Source organism: Genypterus blacodes, unplaced genomic scaffold (genome assembly GCF_046128005.1).
Source record: "Genypterus blacodes isolate CSIRO-AG114 ecotype Tasmania unplaced genomic scaffold, CSIRO-AGI_Gbla_v1 ptg000157l_1, whole genome shotgun sequence".
In the NCBI taxonomy this organism is placed as follows: Eukaryota; Metazoa; Chordata; class Actinopteri; order Ophidiiformes; family Ophidiidae; genus Genypterus; species Genypterus blacodes.
The window spans coordinates 483,367-511,127 of NW_027466958.1; the positions used below are offsets into that span (position 1 = coordinate 483,367).

The 27,761-nt window shown below is 45.4% G+C and overlaps 1 protein-coding gene across 3 annotated transcripts in view; it reads right to left on the reverse strand.

The window, feature by feature from the left end:
• The window catches only part of LOC143013585 (gamma-adducin-like), a 70,557-nt gene that overhangs the window by 28,035 nt on the left and 14,761 nt on the right, over positions 1–27,761 (reverse strand). Inside the window, exon 1 of one of the 3 annotated variants that reach the window (XM_076167257.1) lies at positions 19,636–19,910. The exons of the other annotated variants lie outside the window; for them this stretch is intronic. The gene's annotated coding sequence lies outside the window, so the exon portion shown is untranslated. Of the gene's footprint in view, positions 1–19,635; positions 19,911–27,761 lie in introns of those variants that run through there. 3 annotated transcript variants of the gene reach the window in all.

Consider the following 27,761-nt stretch of genomic DNA (forward strand, 5'->3'; position numbering starts at 1 on the left):
ATGTAATGTTCAAGCAAATTCAGACAGTCGGGTGACAAACAGGGCGACAGCAGAAAGCCACAGAACTCTTCTGGAGCTCTGGACGACATCAGTGTTGTTAGTTTGATGATCTCATAGGTACAGTCTTTACAGGATGACATCATACAGCCATACACACACACCAATCTAGCAGCAGTGGGATCAGGTGGTCTCACAAATGTCTCCTAACTGTGCATCGTCACGTCAAATGCTTTCTTCAGCAAAAAAATATATTTAAAAAATGTGTGAGTGTGTGTTAACTTCTGTAAAACATCCCCTTGCAGAAAGTAGGACTCACACATCAATGATTGATTGGAATTCAAACCTGCAGACTCCACATGTCGGTGTGTTACATCACCCAACACATGCATCCATTCTTACAGATACTAAGCTAAATGTGTTTATAGTTGAAACTGCCAAAATATTTCACATTGTTCCCTAAACCACCTGTGTGTGTGTGTGTGTGTGTGTGTGTGTGTGTGTGTGTGTGTGTAGATGCAGTCTTCTCTTCCGCAGTGCAGTGACTATGCCAAGTCTAGACTGGCATAAAAAGGGCCTGGTCTCACCCTCCACCCCCCTCCTCTCCCTGAGTGTGGCGCATCACTCAGCACTTCGGTCCCTCTACCCACACACTCCTACACACACACACGCAGGCTTTACCCTCAAGTTTCCCGCATATCTCCTGCACAGTTCTGAACGCTCCGTATACACAGAGTGTGGAACGAAGAGCCGGCGACATGTGTAACACTTATTGTAATGGCAGAGCTGCTGCTGCTGTACAGTAATGAAGGGGTAACGTTGGAAAGTACGACTATAGTAATCATTAACTGGCTCAGGTTGCCAGTTGCTCTGCTGTCACTCCTCCCTTAAATCAACAACACATAGAGGAATGCAGGTATTGAGCATTGCGTGTTCTTCTTTGACTTTGACACGCCCAAAAGAGGTGACAAGAGCGACACACACACCTAAGACCTGGAGCCAGCGCTCACCAGCTAATGGAAGTCCAAAGCAGTTTGTATAGTCGTATAGTCGGCACTTGCTCCATGTTCTGGTTGAAACGATGGAAAGTCCCTCTAACTTTATGAGGTAAGGGTCGAGTCCAGCACTGTCAAAGTCTACATTTACAGTACAACACAGAGACCTGCAGAACGGAGCAACTATCTGTGCTTAAATACAGATTGTCCAAGTCTACAGCCATTAAAGTGGATGAAGACGTCTGGGAACATCGCTTATCTCAAGCCTCAGCTCGACCTTTAACCTGAGAGGCTCAACCTCTGTTTCATTTTACCTGTAACATGTCCAGGGAGGCTTAAAGTATAGAAACTCCAGCAGAATTGGAATGCGCCCTGACAGAAGGTGTCCGAGCAGCCACATGGAGCTGGGCGACAACGTAACCGTGTCTCATCAGGGGCCTTCTTCAACCCTAATTACTGTTATTCTTACTTCAGGTCAACTCCTGTGACACATTAAAGACAAGGTCAGACTGATACCAGGCGGTTTGATGCGCCTATTATCACCCCCCCCCCCCATATCAGCGTTCTGTCAGCGTTTCCCACCAAACGCCAAACACTACAGGAGAACAGAGAGGCGCTGCACGTTCACCGACGCTAAGCTTTCAGGAATGCACAAACACTTGAAGTCATTGTTGAGCCTTTTCCAGGGTGCCCCCCCCCCCCCCCAAAAAAAAGAAGGCCACCTGGTGTGGGAAATCATCCGATGTGGTAATGCTTAAGAAAATAAAACTGCCTCGGTTGATGGTCGAGAGGCGACCCCGCTGAAATAAGAGACCTCATTTTTTCACTAAGCTTGTTTTGACAACTTTTACTTCAAACACCCATGCGCTCAGACGGGAGAGGTCAAGTGGATCCCCAGAGAACAGCACCGAGGCACACCAGAGCCTCCGAAGGAACTCTGAGCAACAGCTTGTCAGGTTCATGAACAACATTGGCTTTGCATCACGAGTCAATTCTTAAGATTTAAGGCAAGCAAACAAAGCTTCAAAGTATATTTTACGCCTGCAGGGAGTTATTTTTTTACCTTCACATCTGTAGGGTTGGTTGTCAAGAAGTTGGATTATCAAATATTAAAGCCACACTCATAGATTTTTGCTGACTATGGGAATTTTTTAAAACAAGCTGATCAACACACTTTGCTCCATCTTATAAAGTCAATCCACTCTTGAGAAATCTCCTGCCTCTCCTCCCTCCAGCAATCTTTTCATTCCATGGTGAATCTTTTAAGCCCAATGCAGATGTTTGCTCCAAAACACAGATGCACACCTGCAGTTTGTCAAAACATCTTCCCGGTTCTTGCAGGCCTGGAGAGCACTGCTGCATGGCTTTAACAGGTATGTTCATGTGTTAGAAACCCTGTTAATGTGAGTTGAAGCTAAAGAATGAGTGATATGTGGGTGGAAGCATGGAAGAGAAGGTTCTTATCTGGTGTGACTTGCATAACTCTGAAATATGTGCTGAACGCAAGTGCAAAGATTCCTTCCTTGTATGTTGTATGATTGTCGTGGTAGTGGGTGGACCTGATGAGCGTTTCCTTCCCCAGGGTGTAAAAAGCAAAGCTATCATGTCATCTACAGTAGACGCACCAACACACACACACACACACACACACACACACACACAAAAAACCTGTAAACATGTCACTCCGCTGTTTATCCGCCTCTTAACAGCTCGTCTAGTTTTTCGCTTGTATGGGCGCGATCCTGAGTAGCTGCTAATCCATGTCTGAGGGGTCGCCGGTCGCTCAGGACAGAGCTAATGTTTAACGCACTGGGACGCGTGGGGATTCACTTCCCGGAGCGCTCAATGGGAACAATGCTGTCACTGTCTGAGCAGCTGTGTGACTTAGCAAGGGGAACAAACACACACGCACACACATCGAAAGACAGGGATACACTCAGGCTTGGCCAAACGCCGTCTGCCTGAGCCTTAAGGTTCCTATATAGAGAGGTAACAGTGTGTGTGTGTGTGTGTGTGTGTGTGTGTGTGTGTGTGTGCGTGTGAGTGTGAGTTTGGCAACGGAGCTGAAATGAGGCCTGGAATCAACAATAGAAAGTCACTGCCCACATATCACTGTAGTCAAACTGTGGTGCTCCAGGTCAGGTTGTAGGTCAGCTGGAGAACACTCAGGGAGGGTTTGGTCGGTGGGGAAGCAGTGAAGGGAGAAATTCAGTTCCTCAACCATTGTCAGGCCTTGATGGAACAGGAATATGACTCATTGATCAATATTTTCCCCCTCTTCTGCCACTGATCAGCAAAAAAACATTTACTTCTGTGGTGTGTCATGTGCACTGCCTGCACACTGTCGTCTCTACGATGGCAATCCGAGCATTCATCCTGCATGCCTTGCATCAGATAACACACACACACACACACACACACACACACACACCTTTTCCCCTCCCAGGCGTCAACAAGATGCCAAACGCACCTTTGGTCAATACAAAAGCCGGTCAAACATTTTGCCACCACAACTTCCTCTATTATTGTCCAAATTATAACTTGTGTCAGAGGGGGTTTGAGGGAGTTGCACCACCCCGAGCACTGCACCACTCCTCTGGCCTCCACGCTGACCTGCCACTCATGCTGTGTGTTTACAGGCTCTCTGACCCCGCATACACACTTTGTTGCCACTGCATATCTAGCAACTCCGACACAACTTTTCTCTCTTGTTTTTTCACTACAGGTCCAGGAGATGAGCATGTTTATGGCTCATAAAGGGTTAACTGTGAGCTCACAAACATGAACCCCAAGGACTAGAAAGTGTTGGAAAATAAAACCAGGATGAAAACTGGTTTTAACCCAGCAGCACTGATGATGACACATTTAGGAGCATTTGGATGTTCAATGAAGTGAGACAAACATCGATGTTTTAGAGCAATTAAGGACGATTAAAGAAGGAAATGTAAAATAAACCAAGGATGAATGTAGAAAGGAATACATTGTGACACTCACACACACACACATACACATACACACACACTAATCACCCTGTAATTATAGCTGGTAATGACAGAGCCATGCACACAAAGTTTAACAAACCCCTGTTGCTTTCCCTCCATGTCTCGGTGTTGCTTCTGCTAACTGCTACCGTATGTCCTCACCACCAGACACTGGCTTCACAGTCGGAGTCGGGGTCTGAACACCAGAGCGGTCCCAACTGCACCATGGCTACGCAACACAACACACTTAAACCGTAGAGTTACATCAGACTTGGTGTGAATTACTTGACATTTTCCTCAAAGCTCTTGTTGAACTTGACATCAATGCCTGATTGAGAGAGACTGGAGAGACAAGATGGCTTCTTTAAAGGGAACTCTGGTTTCATTCTGCCATGGTGTTGTTCTTCTCCTCGTAAAACAGTGTCCCTGAATAAAGCTTCTCCATGCTTGTCGGTGGATGAGCCGTACCTCTTGTTAGAGATGTGAGCCTTCTAGCTGTCTGAATTGCTTGCGTGACGAGATTACTCGCACATACCAGTAACATATGAAGGTCCACAGCTGAAACCTGAGCCCTGAATCCTGATACCCACTGCAGAAGAAGCAATCTGGGGCTTCTCTCATTCAGAAATGCTCAGACACAAGCACAGATTCCCATGGTTACCTGCGTATTTACCTATCCATCTATAAACAAACACATTACAGAGCAAACTTCCCCTAGTTTTTAAACTTTTACACTGCAGTTTGAAGTTTGCAGTGGGCAGATACTGCAGGTTGTGCAGAGAGCCGTCTGTAAATAAGATCCCAGGAGGTGTTTGTGCTCAAACACAGAATCACTGCAGTGCAGGGCAGGAATATAATGTTGTCCTGGACTTCCAACAGATCAATATTTGCTCAAATAACAATCCAACTATGAAGCTGTGCTACAGGTGCAGAGTGACACTGTGAGCAGGACCAACAAATACTTTCAAATGTTGATATGTTTGAATGCAAGGCTTTATTTGATGTGGATAGTTTGGGGTTAAACATAAGCAGGTTATAGACCATGAAACCCAAACACACAAAGGTCTCATCAGGGCTGAAACGTCTCAACATGAGTAATATTAGCCAGAAATTTCCCAGGCAAATTCTGTCTCCGTGCCAATCTCAGCCCTGTTCTGCTCCATCCAGCACTGTGGTCACAGATAGGAACAGATAGGCAAAGTATCTGTGCAGCAATGAACAAGCTTTGCATTTCCTACTGTGTTGAACTAACACTGTTGACAGAAATATAATATAGGTAAGAAACCCAGTAGTACTGTGAGTAAAAGGACCAAACAGACAAGTGAATGTGACCCAATGAAGTGGCAATAATCCACTAGTTTTAAAGCGTGAATGTGTCTCTTTCATGAACAAGATGCTGCTGTTCACAGAAGACCTCAATCACATGGCAAATCAATAAATGGGCCTGTAACAAATGTGAGATTTGCAGTTTGAGGCAAAACAACCACAAATCCTCTAGAAGTGACGCATTACAGTGAAGGACGTCCTTAGCCGCAGGGCAGGCTTGGTGTATTCATATTAAAAATGTTTAGCACTCACATTTGGGCGGTGTTCCACATTGTAACTCTATCCTCCTTTATCAGCTGATGAATGTTGAGCGCTGGACTTGGAGTGATTAAGTGGGAGAGGCAGCGGTTCTGCAACAGCTTGAAACACTAAACTACAGTACACACACCTGACGAAGAGCAGCTCGGTGAGTTCATGGTCAGTTCACGAACCCTCGTTCCCCTTTTCTGAGGAGACTTCTTCACATCAACATTCCGTTCAAATAAAGCAGATTTCATGCTAATGGGCAGTACATGGAATCAAATTATCAAGCAATCATGCATTGTTCCTGTTGCGGAAGTGAACTACTGCCGATTGGCCTCACGGCTGGTATGCGATCGAGCACTGAGGCACAACACTGGTGGTGTCAAGGGCCGATCCATTACACAATCCAAGGAAGCAGAAGGATTTGATATGTGGAGGTCTGGGCCTGGATGAGGTCATTTCGCATGGAACAGAACTGCCTGTCACATGCATGCAGCCCCATCGCACCAGAGCGCACACGCAACACACGCATCCCCCTCACGCTCATACCGGTTTCCACGGCAACTCCAAACAAACAGTCCAGTGCATGTGGTGACCCCACCCCAGGAAGTGCAAAAACCCAGAGAGAGAGGCAAAAACACACATGAAAGTCAGAGCAGGAGCAGAGAAACAGATGACACGCTGTTCTCCGCAGCATATGCTTCCTTTTACGTATGTTCCAGAGTTCAATCATCGTGGAGACATTCATAAAGATAACAGGCGTCACAGAGAGCATTTAACATAAGCATCTACTGAAGCCATGAAGGACCTAAAGCTGCTCCACTTCAACTGCAATTAACTTTGAGCTGATCTGAACCCTGGACTCATACTCCCAAAACCTGAGTACTGTACTTTAAGAGAACCCATCAAGGATGAAAGTGCACAGAGTCTGAGGATGCCGTTTGTTCTGCCACATGAAAAGAAATGATTCCAAAGAAGGCCAGGGATCTGTGAAAGGACCTCATCCCAAGAGCGCCACACAGGTCTCAGGACGAACACAAGCTACACACAGACCCCCTGAAAAAAGGGGCCTATTCACACCCACCATTCAATTCAAAGCTGCAGGGACAGAAAGGGGAACCAATGAACAATACCTCTATAAAGCCGGACAAATCAAAGCGAAGGTCGGTTACTGAGGCTTTGAGCAGCGTCCAGAGCAGATCAAGGTTGAAGACTCCCACAGCCGCAGAATGAAAGGACTTTGGCATTTAGCCGTTTATCATCGGAGGACACGCCTGACTGTTTTGGCTATTTGGCATTTTCCACTCTGTGTTTTGCAAAGACCGCCCTGCCCGGGATGGAAACACGCGACTCCGCTGTCACTGGTGAAGGGTTAGGGGTTAGAAAACACTCGGTTGGTGGGGATTGGGAAGGTCACAGTGCAGGAAAGGGGATACATCTGATCCTGTAAGCTGCAATAAGCTTGTGCAATACATTGAAGGTTTGATCTTATATTAGTAGTAGTACAAAAGTGTACTCTCTAGAATGGATACTTCTACAGGCTAAACTTTGATTCTTCTGATTAATCTGATTAAAGTATAACATTTAATTTTACACAAACACATGGCAATGGTGTACCTCCTCTCCATCGATTAGTGGTTGCTGAATCAACTAAGCAACCACTCGAAAACTCAGCAACCGAAACAACGCTATTAAGCCCATTGATGTACACAACTCTCTCTCCATTTTAATCTTCCTCACAGCTCAGATAATGAGAAACAGAATGTAATGTCCATGTAAACTGTAATACTGACTGAATGGGGTCAAAATCTCTTTGCCCCCAATTCTTAGCTGTGTCACAATATCATGTGACACAGCTACGATGGTGTGCAGGTCACTTGTGCCTAGTCTACAGTTGCCATACACAATCAGGCTACTAGTGTTACTGTTGGATGTCAAACTGGGAAAGAAGGGTGTGGCAGGTCACATTACTGATTTCCTGTTTTGTGCCTTCTGAGGGAATGTGTTCAGTTTCATTCCATCAATTAACTCAACTGTGTCACAACAACGAGGCTTATTAGCGTTATTTTGATTCGGTTTTTCCTCAGACATGATTTAGTTCAGAGATACAGGACAGCTTCACCCAGCATGATGCAGCAGGAAATCAGCTGGCACTACTCTACCAGATTAAGATATAACTTGACCCACAATGTCACACAGAAAAGCTCAAAACCCCAAACATTTCACCGTATAAAATAGGGCCGCTGTAGACTCTGCAACATTTAGATAAATGGCATTTTTGTTCAAGGGCCAAGAGCTTCTCTACAGGCGCAGACCTCCACAAAAACAATGTGGTGTGGTCATGTGGGTGCAGATCCAAAGGGTGGTCCAGACAGTTTGGAATTTGACCAGAGGGCTTGAACTACTTTTTCATACTTAATGGGATCACAGCATGACTCCACCACAACAGGAAGGAAAAGAAAAACAAGCAGAGTTCTTCTCACTGAGTCACTGTCACTGCTCTGTGCTTTGACCTCTTCTATCACAGTCCACTGCTCATTGACATGCTGTCAGGACACTGGGACGACGGGGCCTCTGGAGTTGTGTGTTTGTGTGACTGTCTGTGTGTGTGTGTGTGTCCATGTCTGTGAGTCCCTGTGAGTTTCCGGGCCTGTCAGCCTGGAGCCGTAGGGGTCATAACGCAAATCCATACAAAATATCCATCACGGAAGGGAAAGTGGCAGAAAGTGGTGCTGGTGACATGCAGAAGGTCAGGCGACTTGCGGGACGGCACCCTGGGGTCCTTCCTCACCCTGGCAACATTTCACTGGCTCGCTATCGCTGTCATGGAGAGCCCAACGATCATGGAGGACAGCGAAAGAATCTCAGCTCTGAGAAAGAAGAAGTCCATTTATGTGGCTCTCACACACACATCCTCTCTTTCACCAGTTTCTCTACATTTGGCCTTCAGCTTTGCACAACAACCTGCTGTGAAGGCAAAAGTGTCCGTTTAAATACGCATCTGGAGGAATATTTCACTTCTGCAGCCCTCTGACATCATTCAGGTTGAATTGAAGGGCTTTGTAAACATTCAATGGATGTTTGGTTGATCTGCATCCCAAAGTCATCTCACTCCTCTTGGCAAAACAGAATCATGGTTGTGCTTGAAGTCAAAGTACAACAAAAACTATTGTACAGTGATGGGATGCTTGGGATGCTAGGCCCCTCACATAGGGTCAAAGGTCACTATTGTGAGGTCCTGGTGTAGTTTAGGAATCATTTGTGGTTTGTGTAATTACTTCCTTTCATGGATTTTCATCTCTCTTGAGCCATCACTGTTATTCTCTTGTTCTCTAAATTAGGCCTGCAGTATTTTATCTGCTTTGTCCTCTGGCAGTCCACTTGTTTGTGTGTGTACAAGTGACGGAAGGACATGCTTCCTGTCAGGATGTGGGGTCCAGCAGAGGGACAGTGGCCTATAGCCAGAAGTCACAACTCCTTCTGCTAAAACTGAACAGTGTGTGTGTGTGTGTGTGTGTGTGTGTGTGTGTGTGTGTGCGCGCACGCGTGTGTGTATTATGCATTCATGTCCAATTGCCCGTGTCCTGATTGCTTTAGACCAGTGAACGAGCATACTTCAGTCATTTCACTGAATGTAGGATATTCTCACCCAACATCAAAGCGACCTGTGCTTGTACTGTAAAGCCCAGATGATGAACTCTTTTACAGCAGAGCAGGAGTGAACCTGAATATGGCCAATTATCAGTGTCTGTTACGCAGCGTAATCATGGTGGAAGGCCTCCCTGGTCTACACGGACCCTGTATAATTAGACCACCAAGGAGGAGATCAGGAGATTCAGAGCTGAGGCCTCACAGACAGCCTTTCTCCTCTTCCTCCTGCCTTCTCCTCCCTCACTCCTTACTGAGGATTTTGCAATTGCCCATTATAAGTTGGCCTTTAACTGTCCAGTTTCACCTGAAATGTTAACGGCAGTAGAATTACTTCCATGGGAGACACTCAGAGTTTGCTCTATAGGTACGTATGCGTGTGTGTGTGTGTGTGTGACATACACACGGTATATCCAGTTGTTTCCTCACAAACCCTCCAAGCTCGTGTAGCACAGCACTTCACATACAAATAGAAGTCCTTTGCAATGAGGAAGAGCTTTTAGGGATATAATAAGGGCAGCAGCGTATCGTCCTGGCGACTCATTGTTCCTGGGAACCTATATGACTCATGGTCACCACGGAGACCAAGACCTAGTGATGCAATCAGGAAGGAAGGCTTTGCAGCACAGATGAACCAAGCAGGAACCAACATGACTGAATGCTGAAACAAATGTCTCAATACAAGCTCTATTGTTTACAGTTTGACCCCACTCAGGCCAACTACCCAGGCTCACACATCACTGCCCACAAGTACTCTAGTGATTGTCCTACGATATGTTTACATGCATGTTCAAACTTCAGATTCTGTCTAAGGTATTAAGGTCATGAGTTATTTTTTTGCAATCATCATGTAGACATCATAAACCGCTAGAAATCCCCGTGAATAATTGTTGTTGTACTGAGTAAGAAACCTTGTGGAATGTAAATGAGCTAAGATACAAATAAGCCTGATTTGGCTGGAACCACAGAATCCTAGGAGTTCCCTTAATAGGAATCGGCTTATTTTTCTCACGATCACACTACAAACCGAACCCAACTCTTCTCCAAGACATGATTGACACCACAGAAAGCTTTGGTAAACAGACTGAGGGCTTCATCTCAAAGCAACCAATTTGTCAAAAGATTAAGAATGCAGCCTGACATATTTAAACGGTCGACGGCCATGCCCTGATGACATGTCTTGTTTGTTTGCAAAGGCTTTAGATTTGCCATGCTTGACTTGTACAACTGTGGCGTCGTCACACGTGTCACTGTCGGCATATGAGAGCAGGGCCGCATACCAAAGAATCTGATGACAGACTTCTTAAAGCACTTCAATACGGTGTTTTCTTTAAAAAGGCAGAACAAGAGCAAAGCAAGCAGGGGAAGGATTACACAACTGACATATGATCATAACGCACGAGGTATTATCGTTTCAACCTTCAGGCTCAAACGTCTGATCGTTCTCTTGCTGGGATAAGGATCAAGAAATACTCCTGCAGGAACTTGTGTGCCACTGCACATTAACGTCAAATAAAATTGCCCCAGTTAACTTGTCTGGGATTTTCTTTTATGTTCAAGAAACCAGCATAAATTTGTTATAATTTCAGAGACACACATTCATTAGAGACCGAGCATCAATGGAAACACTTCCACTTTACATTTGACGTAGCATAACTCACCAAAACCATTCAACATTTGTTAAAGGTTGAAATTAGTCCCATATGCAGAGGCCATCTTAACAAAGTCATAAATCCAACTCCAGCAATGAATTTGTAATATCCTTCTCTCATGTCTTGCTCATCTATTTCAAGTGTGCATAATGGAATGAAGCCGACCCGGGGTACTAATGTCAAGTTGGTTATGCAGACATTCCATTTCATGGCCTAAATTGGCATTGGAGACGTGTAATCCGATACTTGGATCTATGTCAAAGGTCACAGCCCTCTGGCAGTGAAGGTATAGGGAGAAGGGGTAATGCAGTTTCTCACATTTTGTCTCAATTAGCCACCGATTTGTTAGCGCTGCAGGTAAAGGAGCCCCCCAGGGTACGGATGCAGTGTCAGCTCCAATTACAATGAAAAAACACAGGAATACAGAGACATAAAAGGAAAAGAGTGACCTCACTGAGGGCCCGTTGCTGCAATCTCTGCCTCTTGGCCAATGATCAGGAGAGAATCAACAGTGAGAAAGATTGCCTTGCATGAGGTGATACCGCAGCTTTGCAATGAAGGAATCCCACGACTCCCATCTTTCTCCTCATTTATCCTCCCAGACTTGACAGCATCCTCACCATCGCTCAAATCCTCCCCCCTATGGTGCATGTAGAATCTCCTCATCCATTAGAGTCGGTTATTGGATAAAAAAAAAAGGGGGGGCAAAGATGAAGCGATGGAAATGGGAAAAGGCCATCTCTGTTTTTGTCTCTCTGTGTCATCATATACACACCCACAGAGTAGTATTGTATCAGCTCTCATGGGTAACACTGTCCACCAGACCTCCTGTCTGTTTAACCAATCAGAAAAACACCCACCAGCGCAGCAGGCCTGATATTTAAAGACAAGCATAATGGGATCTTTCCACATTTGAAATGACGGCAAGGACGATTTATGGCCCGTCGGCGGGCGATGCAAAGCCGTGACCGTGTATAGCATGTGGAAGAACTACCCCAGTGCAGAAAAGGAGACGCCATCTGAGGTCTCTTATTAACAGCAGACAATGCTCTATGGCTTTAACAGAGGAACTTGGTGTGGAATGACCACTGCAGGAGCTGGAGGAGGAGGAAAGGACCTGAGGGTGCAGTGGGTAAATCAGAGAGGGTCTGAATGGGGAGTTTGGATCCTTACCATAGTTTCTGAATGATGCTTTCCATTTTATTGCTGGATCTCATAGGAAAAGTCATGATTCTATGCAGAACCATACTTGTTACACTTGCTAAAACTTTGTGTAAACCTCGCTCGACAGTTCAGTGGACATGAAGCTTTTATATCACTCTTCCTCCCTCCGTTCCTCTCTCGCCTCCGGCCTGTTTGTGTAGTCATCCGTCTCTAATCCTCTTCCTGTACGCCTCACTGAAACCTCACTGTTCATTTGTCTGACTCTTTGTTTGCCATCCACGAGTGGGTTTCTGCTTCTCCCTCTCCATTCGTACCCCGCCCGCCCGTCCTCCCTCCCTTTCCTCTTGTCCCATCACTTCCGCCGTCCCTCAGCCCCTCTCTTTTGCTCATGCCTCCTCTCTCCTCATCTGTCTTTCATCTCCTTCGTCCTCTCTCGCACTCTGCCCACCCTCCTACTTGCCGGGAGAAGGACAGCACAGCGTCCTGGCAGCTCCATCCTTTTGGTCTCGGTGGAAAAATAAACAAGTGTCCACATGTTCCAGAGGAATTTTAATGACTTCCATAACTCGGGCTTCTTTATCTGCCAAACTACGGGCAGTGTGAGGGGATAGCAGACTCGGGGCTATTTCAGCGGCACTGACGATGTGTTCTGTGTGCCTCAGCCAAGTCGTATCCTGAGCAGCTTCAAACGGTGGTGAGGACGTGGTGGGACGACCCCCCAAAGATTATAGTGGTGTATTTTAATGGATCCATTAACCACAGTGTGTCAGACTGACCTCCAGTGACCTGACCTGAGAGCAGACGAGCGGTTGATGGAGGTCTCTGTCAAGGGCCAAGGCGGCCAATAAATCTCAGGAATTACTCTTGTCAGGCTAAGCACTGAGAGCCATTAATGAGGCTGGAAATGAAGGAGGAGGACCTGTTCAGGCATGAAAATACACACGTGAACAAATCTAAACAATGCCGTTTCGTAAAAGTAATTAAAACACATACATATAAAGTTCCAGGAGTCGTATGTTACTTGGTAGCAATTTTTGAAGAATCCCTGCTTTTCCTTGTTCAAAATTGTTTTAAGCAAACACTCAGCAAAAGGTCTTTCCTTCTTTATTTTCTGTCTCCAATCCTTTGATCCTTAATACTTTCCTTCCTTATTTCCTTCCTGATCTTAATGCAAACATGAGAGGATTTCACCCAACAGCTTAACTAGGCTGCTTGTCTTTAGTACGGGAGTACATTTTAAAGCTAGTACTATTTTGCGGGCTTGTACCGATGTTTTTTTCCATCATGGCATTACTAATTCTACCGTCTTCTTTTTGGAATCCTTCTTTCTGAATCATTGTCTTGATTCTATTCGGACCAGATCTCTCAAGCAAACAGAATCCTGATCTCAGAGGGAAGAGAAGGAGTTGTGCAATTTTCCTCAGTCTGCTCTCCTCTTTACCTTCATTACAAGCATTACGAAATCGCACAATGAGATTTATACAATTATGTCAGCCTTGGCAACACCCAGTCCGCTGGCAGGAAAAGTGTTTAGATTTCTAAACTCCTCTGCTCTGTTCTTTCCCCCTAAACTTGGGACCAGCTGCAGAGGAAATGGAGAATACAAGAGGAAAACAACAGAGATTACAAACCATCTCCTCCCACCTACCCACCCTCCATCCCAGATTTACTCATTTCTCCGTACATTTCTCCCAGCTGGTCTTTTTCTGTCGATGTGGCTTGTTTGACCTGCGACCCCTCAGTCTATTCCTCTGCTAGTTTTATCTGCAAGGTTTCAATTCTTGACCCTTGAAATTGATATGTCTCGAGCAAACATGGAGGAGCGCACACATCCCCTCGTATATTTAGCCGCTCCCCTCCTTGGCCTCTTGGCGTTCTGTCTGATACACGTGGAATCAAGGCGGTTCTTTTCTGACTCCTAGCCCGACATGAGATGCAGGCTGTTGGGTGTGGAGCTGCACAACTCCCCGAAACTCCCCTGAAAGAATGTGTCTAAACAAATACTGGGACCCCTGAGATTGTAATTTGTCTGTTTGTCATTGATTTGTGTGTTTGCATCAACAATCTTAATCCAACACTGTGAATGAAGATTGATTTTCTTTTGGGATGAGTTCTTCTACCTTTCATCTATCAGCAGTTGATATCATCACCAATTACCAACTTTCATAACACCAATTTATTGTTTCTGTTCCACTTGGAGTGGAATTCTCTCTCTTCTCCTGTACATTTTGTTTCTCTGTTGGTTAGCTCTTCTGTCTCCGTTTGTCCCTTTGCATTCTTTGTCTGCAGTTGCCTAAATCGCAGGAACTAAAAAATGCTTTGTCCTTTCTTAATTCAACACATGGAATGGCGTGAAAAGGATTTTTAAGCAAATATAATTTGAGGTAAACATTAACAGCTTTTGTAACTATGTTTGGTTGTAGCCTAGTACCAAATCATAAGCAGTTCCAGCTCTGAGATCTTCAGCTCAGCTCTGACGTAATTCCCTTGATGGGAGGCGTGGGACATCAAACTCAAGTCCCTACTCGCTGGGCCCAACTCACGTATCCACTTCTGGATGGGAGAAACCCCATCTTGACTTCATAAATGACTTCCAGGTTTTAGTTAGAAAGAATGAGAGAGAAAAAGAGAGAGAGAGAGAGAGAGAGAGAAAGGAAAGGGGGAGGACAGAACCTCTCGACCATCAGTATAAAAAACTGCTCTGTGGGTCTTTGCAGTGAATCCCATAGATATAAGCAAAGTATGTGTATGTTGGTATGACTCGTATCCATAGTTACTGTAGGTAGACAAAGAAGAGTAAAAAATATCCCGCTTGCTTCGTTCACCGTTCACACACACCCATTACACTGAGCTGCAGATCACTCCACACACACTTACACACACACATCTGGAACAAACTGAGCTTCTACCAACAACTTTCTCATTCACTTTGTAATTTATGTTTTACAAAATAGGATTTACAGAGTTAGACATTTCTTTTTACCAGACCAAGTACATATTTGTAAGGAATTGTCACTGTCTGATGTCTTGTTGGGATTTGTTAGCAATTACACTAAAAATCAATGGAGTGTGTAACATTACCACAGAAACCTACTAAAAGACCTTTAGTAATGTTTGTTGCATTTCTTTCTCTCACCACAGCTACCAAAGTGCTTGGAAAGGCTTGTGACCGGTTTCAAGCATTCATTTCATATTCAACTGTCATGCATTAGCGCATCACAAGCTAACATTCATAAGGTTGTTGATGCTGCATTTCATGACCAAAACTGAATGAATTGATATCAGACACATGATAGTCCCCGTGACTCAGCACCCCACAGAGCCAAGACAGGGAGGGACGCTGCCCTTCACTAAAGCCTGGATAAACAGAATACTCTGATACTGAAAACAAACTCCATCTGTGGATCCACATCTCTGGACAATGACAGCACATACAGTAAACGGGTGATACAGCTCAATGTCAACGTTTCAAATCAGGTTGAAACAATGTGATTGATGCTGAATGCATAAGGAACTTAAGCATGATGGGAGACGTGGCCAAAACCATTTGGAAATCTGCCCCTAACATTTTCAAAGCATGTTGCATTGCGTTAGATATTGTTTCAGTGGAAAACTTTGACTCCTAACCTTTTGAGTCTTGATCTTGCCTTGATACCTTGATCCCTACAAGGTTTGCTACGATGCTGGAAATATTTTTGTAGCCATTTTGTTCTATTCTTTCCTGGCAGTCCAAACATCCTCCACAGCAGATATGACATTGCCAACTGGGGAGGCAAAACAGGCTTTAGATAAAAGTTTTCATGAAAGCGTGCAGAGGCCAAATCAGGTGAGCGAGTACAGAATCACTGCACTGTGGCAGAGTTCGCTCTTATCTAACTACTCCAAAAAATGAATGGAACATCTGAGGATTTACTTTATATCACATCTCAAAAAAAGCTGCCAGGCTCTAAACTTTCAGTCAACACAGCACTTTGATAACCATATCAGTGCTCTACTAAACACTAATAGTACTCCATTAACATGCTGTTCATCTGATTCTGGTTTTCTATAAATACTTTACTTTCTGATCCAAATTTAGTAACAAGGCCTGAGAGAAACATGTCAACAGATGCAGAAACCTGGTGAAGAACGTTTTCCCATGACCCCTGACCCAGCCAGGGCCATCTATAAAAAGTGTCTGGAAAAGTTAAAAACTTTATTGGTGTCACCCTGCGAGGCTCAACTCAGTGCAGCCAACAGGCGGTCAAAGTTGACTGGGAAGCGAAGGTTAGAAAGAGTCCAATCACTGCAAGGAGCTGAGCAACGCAGCAAGAGACTTTACCACCTTGGAAACATCTAACTGATAAATACTCATTAAACAACCTACATCCTGAACCATCTGTTGGACAACTGGGAGTCAATCAACCTATGTCAACAAAGGACACAATCTGAATCTAAGGCAGGAGGAAATTGAGGATTAAAGTTTGCAACCTGTGGAAATATCAAACTCTGGAGGACCTTGATGTGTTCTGAATACAGAAATGGTCCGTTTGAGCATTTCCATTTCAAGAGTCGTTCTTTCTTTGTTTTCTGCGTGGAAACCTGAGCCCAGTGAGTTTGCAAAGCACACCTGCATTACAGTTGAGATGTCCGCAGTCCTTCTGTCAAAGCTCACATTTAAGCCCCTCTGTGGGACCCAACCCAGATACATTTGGTTTAACTTAAGAGTCAGACCACAATGTTCAATCATGCTCAAATTACAATCTACCAAAAAAAAAAAAAGAGCCCAAAAGGTCTGAAGGTTTTCCTTTTGCTGGAAACTGACAGCAACCATTTGGTTCACAGGGATCCAGCAGATCACATTTGCCCGGCGCAAACATATATACACTTCTACACACAGGCATACACAACACACACACACACACACACACACACACACACACACACACACACATACACACATACACACATACACACACAGTGGTTTGGGATGACTTTTTACTTGAGGGGCGAAATGAAGTGCAGCTGACTCGGACAGCTGGAAACCATGCTGTATGACATAATCACAGAGGGGCTAGCCAAGCTATTTTACGCGCTCGCTCACTCGCACACACACACACACACACACACATCCACACACACATCCACACGTACACACATTACATTGCTGATTTACAGCCCAAACTACAACACCGTAATGGACCCTTAACTTTATTTTGACAAACACACACTCATCAGTTGAAGCACATATAAACACACAGAAAAGCTTGCATACAGACACACACACACTGCTTTTGATTAGTCCATAAAGTGGAAACATGAGGCCAGGAACTAGTGGGCTTGGGTCACTAAGGTTGATTGAGTCACAGGGACGACATGGAGGCCCGCTCAGATCACAGCGAGGGGGGAAGGTAACTGCTGCTGTCTGATTTAAAACCTTATCCAACTACATGTGCAACCACAGTCTTCATTTGCCAAGAAGATGTATCTCATAACTTTGTCGTCGGGGCAGACTTGTGGGTTTGTACTCGGTTGGATGCACAAAATGCCTAAGGGAGGGGAAATCGGGGCCAAGAAGACTGCAGATCATTGGTCCTGAGGCGTCAGTGTTCCCTTGGAGGGCCCAGCACACAAAGTCTTTCCTCCAACAATGAGGAAATCTCAGAGAATGACAAAAAGATGAAGACCAAACAAAGCCTGCTGAAGACCAAGGGCCTGTTTTATTGCTTCTAACAAAAAGAACTCTGGGCAAATATTTGACGAGACATTTCAGGATTCATTAGAGCGCTGAGGCCCTCACTGTGGCAGCCAGTGCCATGGTAACAGGATGTGTATGGCTGTTTGTGCATCGCCTCCAGAGACAAAGCAGATGTTCAAGTAGAGCATTCTAGACTGAAAAACACACTTTTGATCAGGGTTTCAATTCTACTGACTCATGGCCGTGTTTTGAGCCGTCTGAGCTGCTGTGCTGTCTTGTGCTGTCTTGTGTTGTGTTGTGTTGTGTGTTTCTGGCTCTCTGCCTCCGTTATCCAAATGTTCCAGGCTCAGGCTACGTTGTGTTTTGTGGTCACAGACATGTCACAAATGTGGTCGTGTCACTTAATAACGTTTACTTATGGGTCTAAGCCAAACGTGATTGAAACCTACTTCTGCCAAAAAAGGATCAAATATCCTGCATTCAGCAGGAGTAAACAAAACCCAAAGGTTTGTTTTGATTTGTGATGTCTTACATTTCACTTTAAAAGCAATGTGCAGTCCAATCGTGGAACAAAATGTGAAAGCTGCCAACCTTAGGCTTCTTAAAATACCTTGAGACGCCAAATGCGATGTATTGAGTGTGTAAGTGCATGTGAGTGTATGGAGTGTATGCAGGGGGTCACTCTCCTCTGGAGTGACGGTAATAGCCGCAGGTGTGTGAACTGATCAGACGTCATCCTTTCAGTGCGGAGACTTCAAAAGTTCAGGAACTAAAATTCCTGTTCCTTGGTGTGAAACTAAGGAAAATCCCTGAATAACTTCCTGCAGTGTGAGAGGAGCTCCAGATTAAATGGAGCTGAAAATCTCCCTCACATGGGCGGCACAGACACCATTGATCAGGAAGCTCTTATGTCATGTTCCCACCGCAGAAAAAGGAAGATAAATAAACTCAGAAAGCCAACACCAGCTGTCCAATAAGCATGTTTGCCTGGAATGCAAAGGTGCAATGAAGCAATACAACAAGGAACCACATCCAGAAACATGGCTAAGCTGAAAATGCAGAGCCAAAGAAACAAACACCAACATGATGTTTGAGGAAGGGGCCGCCGGTCTGTCAGTTACATCACCATGAAAGGGGCTCTGCATGGGAACATAGAGAATACAACACCCAGAAATAGAACCTAGAGGCTCATATCAGCTCCTTATCACTGCTCCAGCAAAAGTAAATGGACACCTCTGAATAGACACACGGACGAAACCACTTGACTGTATCGCTCCTCCTCCTCCTCAGGGGGTGAAGACTGACGACGGCAGTCACAAGATAGGAAGTGCATTGGACATTATGCTCCATTCTGTACAGAGGGAGGGGCTGAACACAGGTAATCTCTCCTATCTTATCAATGAGGCCCAGATGTGTAAAACCCAGCCCCCTCCGCAAACTACAACGACGAGCATCAGCCCCCCCCCCACACACACACACACACTGACACTTGAGAGGGCGGCACCTTCTCTTATGCACACAGAAAGCCATCGCGGGTCCATTCACAGCTCCCAGCTCTATTCTTCTCCGTGGTAAAAGAACTCTCAAACTGGAGGGAAAAGGGCCTCTGCTCTTTCATTTAGCAGCAAGAAGCCCTCTGAAGTAACCACAGCACAGAGACTTACATTATTTTAAAAGTTTCCCAGGTGGCGAGAACTTTTGTGCACTTAGGGGAAAATGAAAACCAACATTAACGTCCCAAAACACAAAACACTGATCAATGACTGTGTCTCCTTTCTAGGGGAATGAAACACAACTCCACAGAGGCAAGGAGATACAGCTGGGAGATAGCAGCTCTGTTATTGAAGAACACAGCGTCCATTATATCTGTACCAGAATACACAAACACACACACGCACACACACAAGCCGGCTCACTCCGTCTGTCTCTTTCTGGAATAATGCAGGACTAACCTGATGGAAACCCGAGGATGCAGTTTGGAGTTCTGCTGCTGCTGCTGCTGCTGTTTCCAACCTCTTGGGCTGAGATCCACCTGCAGTGCAGTGAGCCCTGGCTGAAGCGCCTCTCTCTCTTCCTCTCTCTCTCTCTCTCTCTTGCTCTCTCTCTCTCGTCGCTTAACACGCCTCTCTCATTGTCGTTGAACACAGTGCGTTGTGACACTGTTGCACCGGCTGCCCTCTTTCCTTCACGCTCCTCCTATCTCCCTTTTTATGTCCCTCTTCCTCTGAAGCAGAAGCTGCTCTGCTTTATCTGCTGCTCTGCCTGAGAGAAAACACAACTTATCTACTGCAGGGGGCTGCCCGGCACGAAGAGAGAGAGAGGGGGAAGAGAGGGGAGGGGAGAGAGAGAGAGGGGGGGTGAATTTGGTGGGTGATGGAGCTGTTTGGGGAGGGGGTTTGAAAAGGTTAGGGGGAGGGGCAAACGTGATTAAAATTCTCTCTCTCACACACACACACACACACACACACACAAACACACACACACACACACACAGGAGTGAGGTGACAGGCTGTATTCCCCTCAGGGCGCTCAGTGATCTCAGTTAAAAGCCCATTTAAGTTGATGATCTCTCCCTTTGACTCTCTGTTAATTGGCCCAGTGTTGAGAGGAAATATAAGTTATAAGAAACTTCCTCCCTCTCACTTTCCTGCTATATTTCTCTGACGTCCTCCTTCCCTTGCATATTCATTTCTCACAGCTGTTTTCTCCTTGCTTTTAACGGGAACTCCAATTACTTTCCCACAACACATTCAGCACTTTCCCCTGATAGCAGCTTAACAACCTCCTCATGAGAGGAATCTGCCCGACACAAAGGAGTGTGAAGGACCAAAACCAGGGCCCGACAGCTCTCAAAAACAAATGAAAGCATACATTCCCATTCCCCCTTTCTGCATGCTTTGTGTGGGGCCATCTTAGGTTGTTAAAACATAAAGAGAATGCAGAGATATTGGTTGATACTCTTGTTACTGAGTGGTGCAGGGAGTCATGGGACTGCACCTCAAATAAAAACATCTTTGAGCAGATTGAGGTGCTGTCACGTCACAGTGGTTAGGTCAATTTGTTAAATGGGGGGATATAAAAAGAGACCCCAGTAATGACATTAAATTAGCATGTGAAAGACTCGCTCACTGACTTCACACTGACACAAAGTTCAGCCTTGTTGCATTCCTTCCCTCACTTAAGGCCACAGTATGCGGCCCGTCTGCTTGTGTCTCTCCTGATGCCTGGGGGTGGTGTGTGATTAAACAGGGCTTTCCCTTTAGAAGTGCTGATGGGTTATGGGTAATAACACAAATTCAGTGCTTTACAATCTTTATACCATTACAAAAGGGGGATACAGTTGGGAATAACAGCACACACTTACAGTTTCACACAGTCAATCCCAGCACCAAGCCAGCGTGCCATGGACACACACACACACACTCAAACACACACACAGTCAATCCCAGCACCAAGCTAGTGTGCCATGGACACACACACACACACACACACACACACACACACACACACACACACACACACACACCCCTGAACAGACTTCCATCACCTTCCTACATTCTGACAGTCATGGCTTTTGATTGTGTGCTGGTTTCCTCCCCTCCAAAAACAAAAACAAAGAAGAGAACTTGGCTGGTTGATCTGCCAGAAAATCCAGAATGTTGGGAAGAATTAAAAAGTAAAGACTGACATGTCACTCCTCTAAGGTTCAAAGTGCTCCACATGTTACTTGCTGGTGTGTCGGAGCAAAACAAAGAGTATGAAGACAGAAACAGTCACTGCAGTAAACGGCATCCTCTTCCGTTTGTGGTCTCAGATGCATTTTTAATTACCGTTTCCACTAAAAAGCTTCTATTTGCAGGGTAAAACCTTGACTTTATTGCTGACTAGGACAGAAAGGAGGCAGACAATAATTATAGGAAGCAAAAACACATCCTCCTCTGCAGCTGACTGACAAAAAAACAAGTGAGCCAGCGGAGTCCAAATCAATTCCACATCAATTATTCAGCATTGAAATGGGCATCTGGGGGGTCCAATAAAGCTGTACACAGACGTCTGACTCTGGGGGTCGGGGATTCCCGGCTTGGCGCTCACGTTTTCTTTGCTATGTAAGAGTAAAAATGTTTGAGCAGAGCTTATTGAAGGTCTCAGCCCAATGTGATGATCAAGGCAAATTGATCCAACGTGGATGCTAACGTCCCACAACATGGGGGGATCCTAGAGAATGCTCCAGGGAACCAGCACAACCTCCACTCCCGTGTTGCCCCTGCGGCTCTCAGCCCAAATGTACATACCTGTCCCGGAATAAACCTGGCACTCTGGCCTCCCGCTAAAGAGCTGGAGCTGGATGCCTGCTCTAACATTAGCACATATTTGAGCGTAAATGCGCAGGGGCCCGGCGGTCTCCCTGCGTTAAAAAGGGATGGATGTCTGGATTATTTATGAGTGGGATTATCCGCCATGACTATTTGCAATGTCTCTGTTCGGGAGAGGAAGTGGGGAGATGGCGTGCTGTACTTTGCCAATGGCGGCTGGTGCGTGCATGCTGTATGTTAATAAGCACCCACGGTAATTACAGGGCACGGTGAGCACGGAGTGTAAACATGTAAATCTACACTGGCTGGTAATTATATATGTGTATCTGCACCGACTCAAGTGTACCATCAAGACATTATAACTCATCAAACGCTCAACTGTCCCCCATTAATAGCGGTCGACAGAATAAAGCTCATCTCAACACAACAGACAACAACAACTGGACTGGAGACTGGAGAGGTGTACTTTCACACTCTTCATTCTTTTTCTTCTGGACTACACAGAGACGTGGAGCTCGGTCAAGCACAGCTGCAGGGAGGAGGAATCTATCAAAGCAACAAGGGGTGGAACGGTTCTAGTAACTAACAGTTACGCATGTCAACCTCAGTTCTTATCAAAATACTTTACAGGCAGAGGTACCAGGGTGCAAATGGTTCAGCAGACTAACATCCATACATCCATCCATCCATCCATCCATCCAATCCCCCCTATGTTCTGTGCAGGGTAATGGGGTGTGGTCAAATCCAAAGAAGATGTCTCACATCTCATCCTGATAATAAACACATTCAACAGTATTCTGCAAAAAGCTAGCACGGCTAATAAACTACTGAGACGAGTTCACATCCCCTGAAACCCCTAAAGGAAGAGCAAGGATTCACCTGCAGCGGCCCACAGTGTCCTGCTGCCCTCCGCCCAGTAATGGGAGTGAAGTATGAAAGAGGAGTGAAGCAACGGTGAAAGCAAGGTGGCGTGGATCTCACCGACTTGCTGCTGTGTTTGCTCAAGAGAAACGTTAACCACATGATGTCAAAATGTATAAATAATGTAGAGAGCATTAGTGCCAGGCTCAGCCGGGCACACTGTGGACGTGTCAGACTGAGTAATCACGTCCTTGCAGAATGCGCAAACAGTTGCAATTCATACCAAAGTCTTCCAACGCAACCTAACGGACCGAGGCACAGAGCCGATTCAGAACCCAAAGCCTTATTGCTTTGGCAGAACAATCAGACATTCCTAACATCTATGTATTATTTCTGAGGCCTTCTATAGGGTTCATTTCATAGACCGAGATATTGAGGAAAAGCGACATTTACGCTTATAAATAATTCATGACTTCATCTCAGGTTTTGTAATAAGTAACCCTGACAGGAATCGAACAAATGGCCCCGGGCCCTCTGCTACATCAATCATCCAGATTTATTTTCCTGTTTGTTCTGAGAATAAGGTTGAATCACATCCTGGGGCAGCTGCTGGTCCCAGTAATGAGATGTTGGGTCTGCAGAGACGCACTGTTGGCCTGTTTGCTTTAGTGGTGGTGGGAGGGGGGGGGGGGTGGTCTCTTTAATTCCCAATGTTGACGATAACACCATGTGACAGAGGTAAACTTGGTGTTTCAGATAATGAGACCAAGGTCAGGAGGCGCTCATTACGATCTGATACACACTGTGACAAGAACTTCAGTAGCATGGTAGCCGGTAGACGACGGCTAGAATAACTGAAATGCAGAAATCACATCATCTCGTTTCAAAACATTGTGTGAGCGCTCTGCGAGACAACACATCTGAAAACCTGAGAAGTTCTGCAAGGTTTGGTGAAAGCAGAGCAAAAAGTAAAATTCAACTTGGTCTCCCGGGGTCCAGAGGGAGCCGTTAAGACATAAAGTACATCTCGCAGTCAGCTGAGGGGGCGTTTTGCTGTCAGAGCCCCACATTGATGGGTGGACTGAGTTGAAGTCAGCCCGACTCCAGTGGAGACAGCGAGGGACCCAGACAAACACGGCTCTCTGCCAAGCATCGTTACTTACAACACCCATTCCACAGCACAGCACAGCACATTTCCACTGCGGGCTGCCAGATTCAATAATGATGACACAGTATCTGATCAAGAAGACCTCCTCCCCTCCTGAAGAGCCAATACAATTTGGGATGAACTATTGGAAAGACGGGGTTTGGACATTATCAGAACACATGAATGCAAACCTAGAAATATTTTTGAATACTTTGTTGCAGATAATGAGGTGAAGGTAAGTGTCAGTAAGTGCTGCCCTGGATAAACCAGCAACCACCATTAACTACAATGATCGGTGCACTATTATGAGGTTTCGGATGAAAGCAGGGCCAAAAAGTACTGAATTGTTTTTGTTACTCAGTTTCTCAGTGATGATATTAAGTAAAAGAGACTTGACAGACGATCACAGGAAGAGAAAAGTCATGAATGAATGAAAAGTACCCGATGCAAAGGCCGAAACCCGAAACTAATGTCTCCAAGGCCAGTTTGCTTTGGAGTGGGAGAGGCACATTTTGCAATTATGTCATTCATGATGGGGAGTTGCTAGGGTGATAATGTTCATGGCAACAGTGACATCAATCATAATACTACTAGAAATGTGATAATGCAAAGAAAAGATAAACACACACACACACACACACACACACACACACACACACACACACACACACACACCGACACACACACACACACACACACACACACACACACAGATTTAGTGCAAATTGACTGCGTTCAAAGTGTACAACAAACATTTTAACCAATGATCAGTAACACTTAGTACCGGTAGTTATACTTTGTAAAACAATGGCAGTTAGGACCATACACACACTGAAGCTGGCATGGAGCCCTGAGCTCACAGTGTTTCACATTCTCCAAGTGCTGCACTGATCTCTTGGACAGGTCTTCTTTCTGCCTTTGGTTCCACCCACCACACCCTGAGCCGTGACTCTACACAACAGGAAGGTGTAACAGTAACGTGTGCATTAACTGTGGCTAAGTTACACAATGCTTATTACTTCTACATACCTCTAGGTAATCTGTGGGGCTAGTGTGGGCCACTCTGTTCACACACGCAAACAAACTCACACGCTGAAGTACAAACATAACAGAAATCTTTCTGAGCTCATGTGTTAGTACTCCTGTAACGTATTGAAAGAACACACTGTATACAACACGATGAAGATAGAAATGCAGGGCTAATCCCCAGCTAGAAGCTTGGGTTTTAGGGTGACCTGACCCCATCAGGTCCTGTCAGATCGCCGTGTCAGTTTTCAGGCACTAAATGTTGAGCTTTAACACTCTCAACCTCCAATCTCCTCCCCTCCCTCCACTGCAAGTCCATTTTCTCCTCTTGTGTCATGAGGAGACTAATGAATCAGCCTATTGAGCCGGCCAGAGCTGTGCACTGATTTGACACTGCCAAAGTGTGTGTGTGTGTGTGTGTGTGTGTGTGTGTGTGTGTGTGTGTTGCAGTCCAACTTTCCCAGCCTCACAGAAGACAAAGCTGTCGTTTGTGGCTTCTCTGCTCTACAAAAGGCCTACAGGCCACCAGTGCTGGAAGTGTGTGTCCGTTCATGTGTCTACGTGTGTTTGGATGTGAGTGTCCTGTGCATATGCCTGTGTGTGTGTGTGTGTGTGTGTGTGTGTGTGTGTGTGTGTGTGTGTGTGTGTGTGTGTGTGTGTGTGTGTGTGTGTGTGTGTGTGTGTGTGTGTGTGTGTGTGTGTGTGTGTGTGTGTGTGTGTGTATATCTATCTATCTGTAGTCTTTCCCTCTCTGTGTAGGGGGGAGGGGGAGCTGGGAGCCACATACACACATCAGCCTTTTACTGGGATGTGCCTAATGATTACAGGACACTTTATGGTACAGGCGGAGGACAGAGCCAGACAGGAACGGCACCACAAAACCGAAAGTGTGACACAGACAGACAGAGACAAAGAAGAAGATCAACCAGCCAGAACGCCTTCTTCCTTATCCACACAACTACAAACACACAGCAACAAATCATATCAAGTACAACTGCTAAACACAAACCTCATTCAGGCATCATAACACACACACACACACACACACACACACACACACACACACACACACACACACACACACACACACACACACACACACACACACACACAGGCAAGTCCTCTTCAGGCTGCTCTCAGGTCTGATGACTCATGTTGGGAAAAACCCATTCTTATTGCAATTACAACAGTACAAATCTGTGTGTGTGTGTGTGTGTGTGTGTGTGTGTGTGTGTGTCTGAGCTGACAGACAATATGTTTACATACATTTATACTTTGATTATACTATGACTGAGGTAATAAATAGACCAGACATTTTCCACATTTTTCTCTAACTAACACACAACCTTGTCATTTGTGATATTCGATACCTGAAAACCGACACATTGGACCAGATTACCAAGACTATACGAGTACAGAGGTGACCCCAGGTCACGCAGGAGTGCAGGGATGAACACAGCTTCCTTCATGTCAAATGTTTCTGACACTTTACGAGTTAGATCCCAGACTTGCAGTCCAACTACTGCAGGCCATTTACACTCACATGTGCTTCTCCGTCACTGCACTGTTCTATACAAACCAAAAGCAGATTTGGCAGCAGATTTGCCAGTTATCTCTGAACTTGAACCTGTGCTGACTTGTGTCTGTGTGGCAAAGTGACACACAGAAACGGTTTTGGGGGGCGGAGCTCTGTAACTGTGTGGTTTACGCTGGATTGTAAATACAACAGTAAGGGTTATTATCTTGTTAAATATCGGTCCTAAAGTCACACCAAAGCCACCATAAACCCACAGATGATGTCATATTACACGTCAGCAACAAAGCTACAGCATTACGTATTCACAGAACGCTGAGCAACAAACTGGAGCCTCAGATGCTGATTTATAGTTTTTGTACGAATTTTAAACTATTGCTTATTTTGTCTTTAACCATGGAATGTTTTGTGTTGACATAGCACATGAGAGCACACACCGTACTATAAATAAGCTGGTGTGTGTGTGTGTGTGTGTGTGTGTGTGTGTGTGTGTGTGTGTGTGCGTGCGTGTGTGTGTGCGTGTGTGCGTGTGTGCGTGTGTGTGTGTGTGCGCGTGCATGGCCTTACTCACTTGTGCTGTAGACAACACAGAGTGTGAACACATCCATACTAAGGGATCCAGGAATTTCCTTCCTCCAAAATATCACACAATCTTCTAAAAACTCAAGGCTTCTGCGAGAGAGTGAATTTAACGGCTCAATATAAATGAGACCATAACCAAGTGTGACATCATCAGATCGAGCCAGCCAGGACCAGACTGCACGCTGAGTCATCTGGGGACGGAGACGAGGGGACTTTCAATGAGACTGTAAAGAGAAAGGGAGGTAGAGAGAGAGGTAGAGAGAGAGAGAGAGAGAGAGAGAGAGAGAGAGAGAGAGAGAGAGAGAGAGAGAGAGAGAGAAAATGGGAATAGATGTGATGCAGGTCAGCTAGAGAGCTGAGGAAAGAAACAGTAAGAGACAGAGAAAATGGCAGTGAAAGAGGAACCTCCATGATGAGAAGCCAAATAACGAGTGGAGAGTTCTGACCCGGCTCAGCTGCTGAATGTTCAGAACCTCCACTAAGAGCTTTAACAGCCATGAGGTTTTAGCTCTGTATTCTCTTCCTTTTTGGTTTTGACTTTAATTGCATCTTCATGCGCTCACTGTGTCAATATCTCTCTCTCTCTCTCTCTCTCCCTTTCTCTCCCCGCCCCCT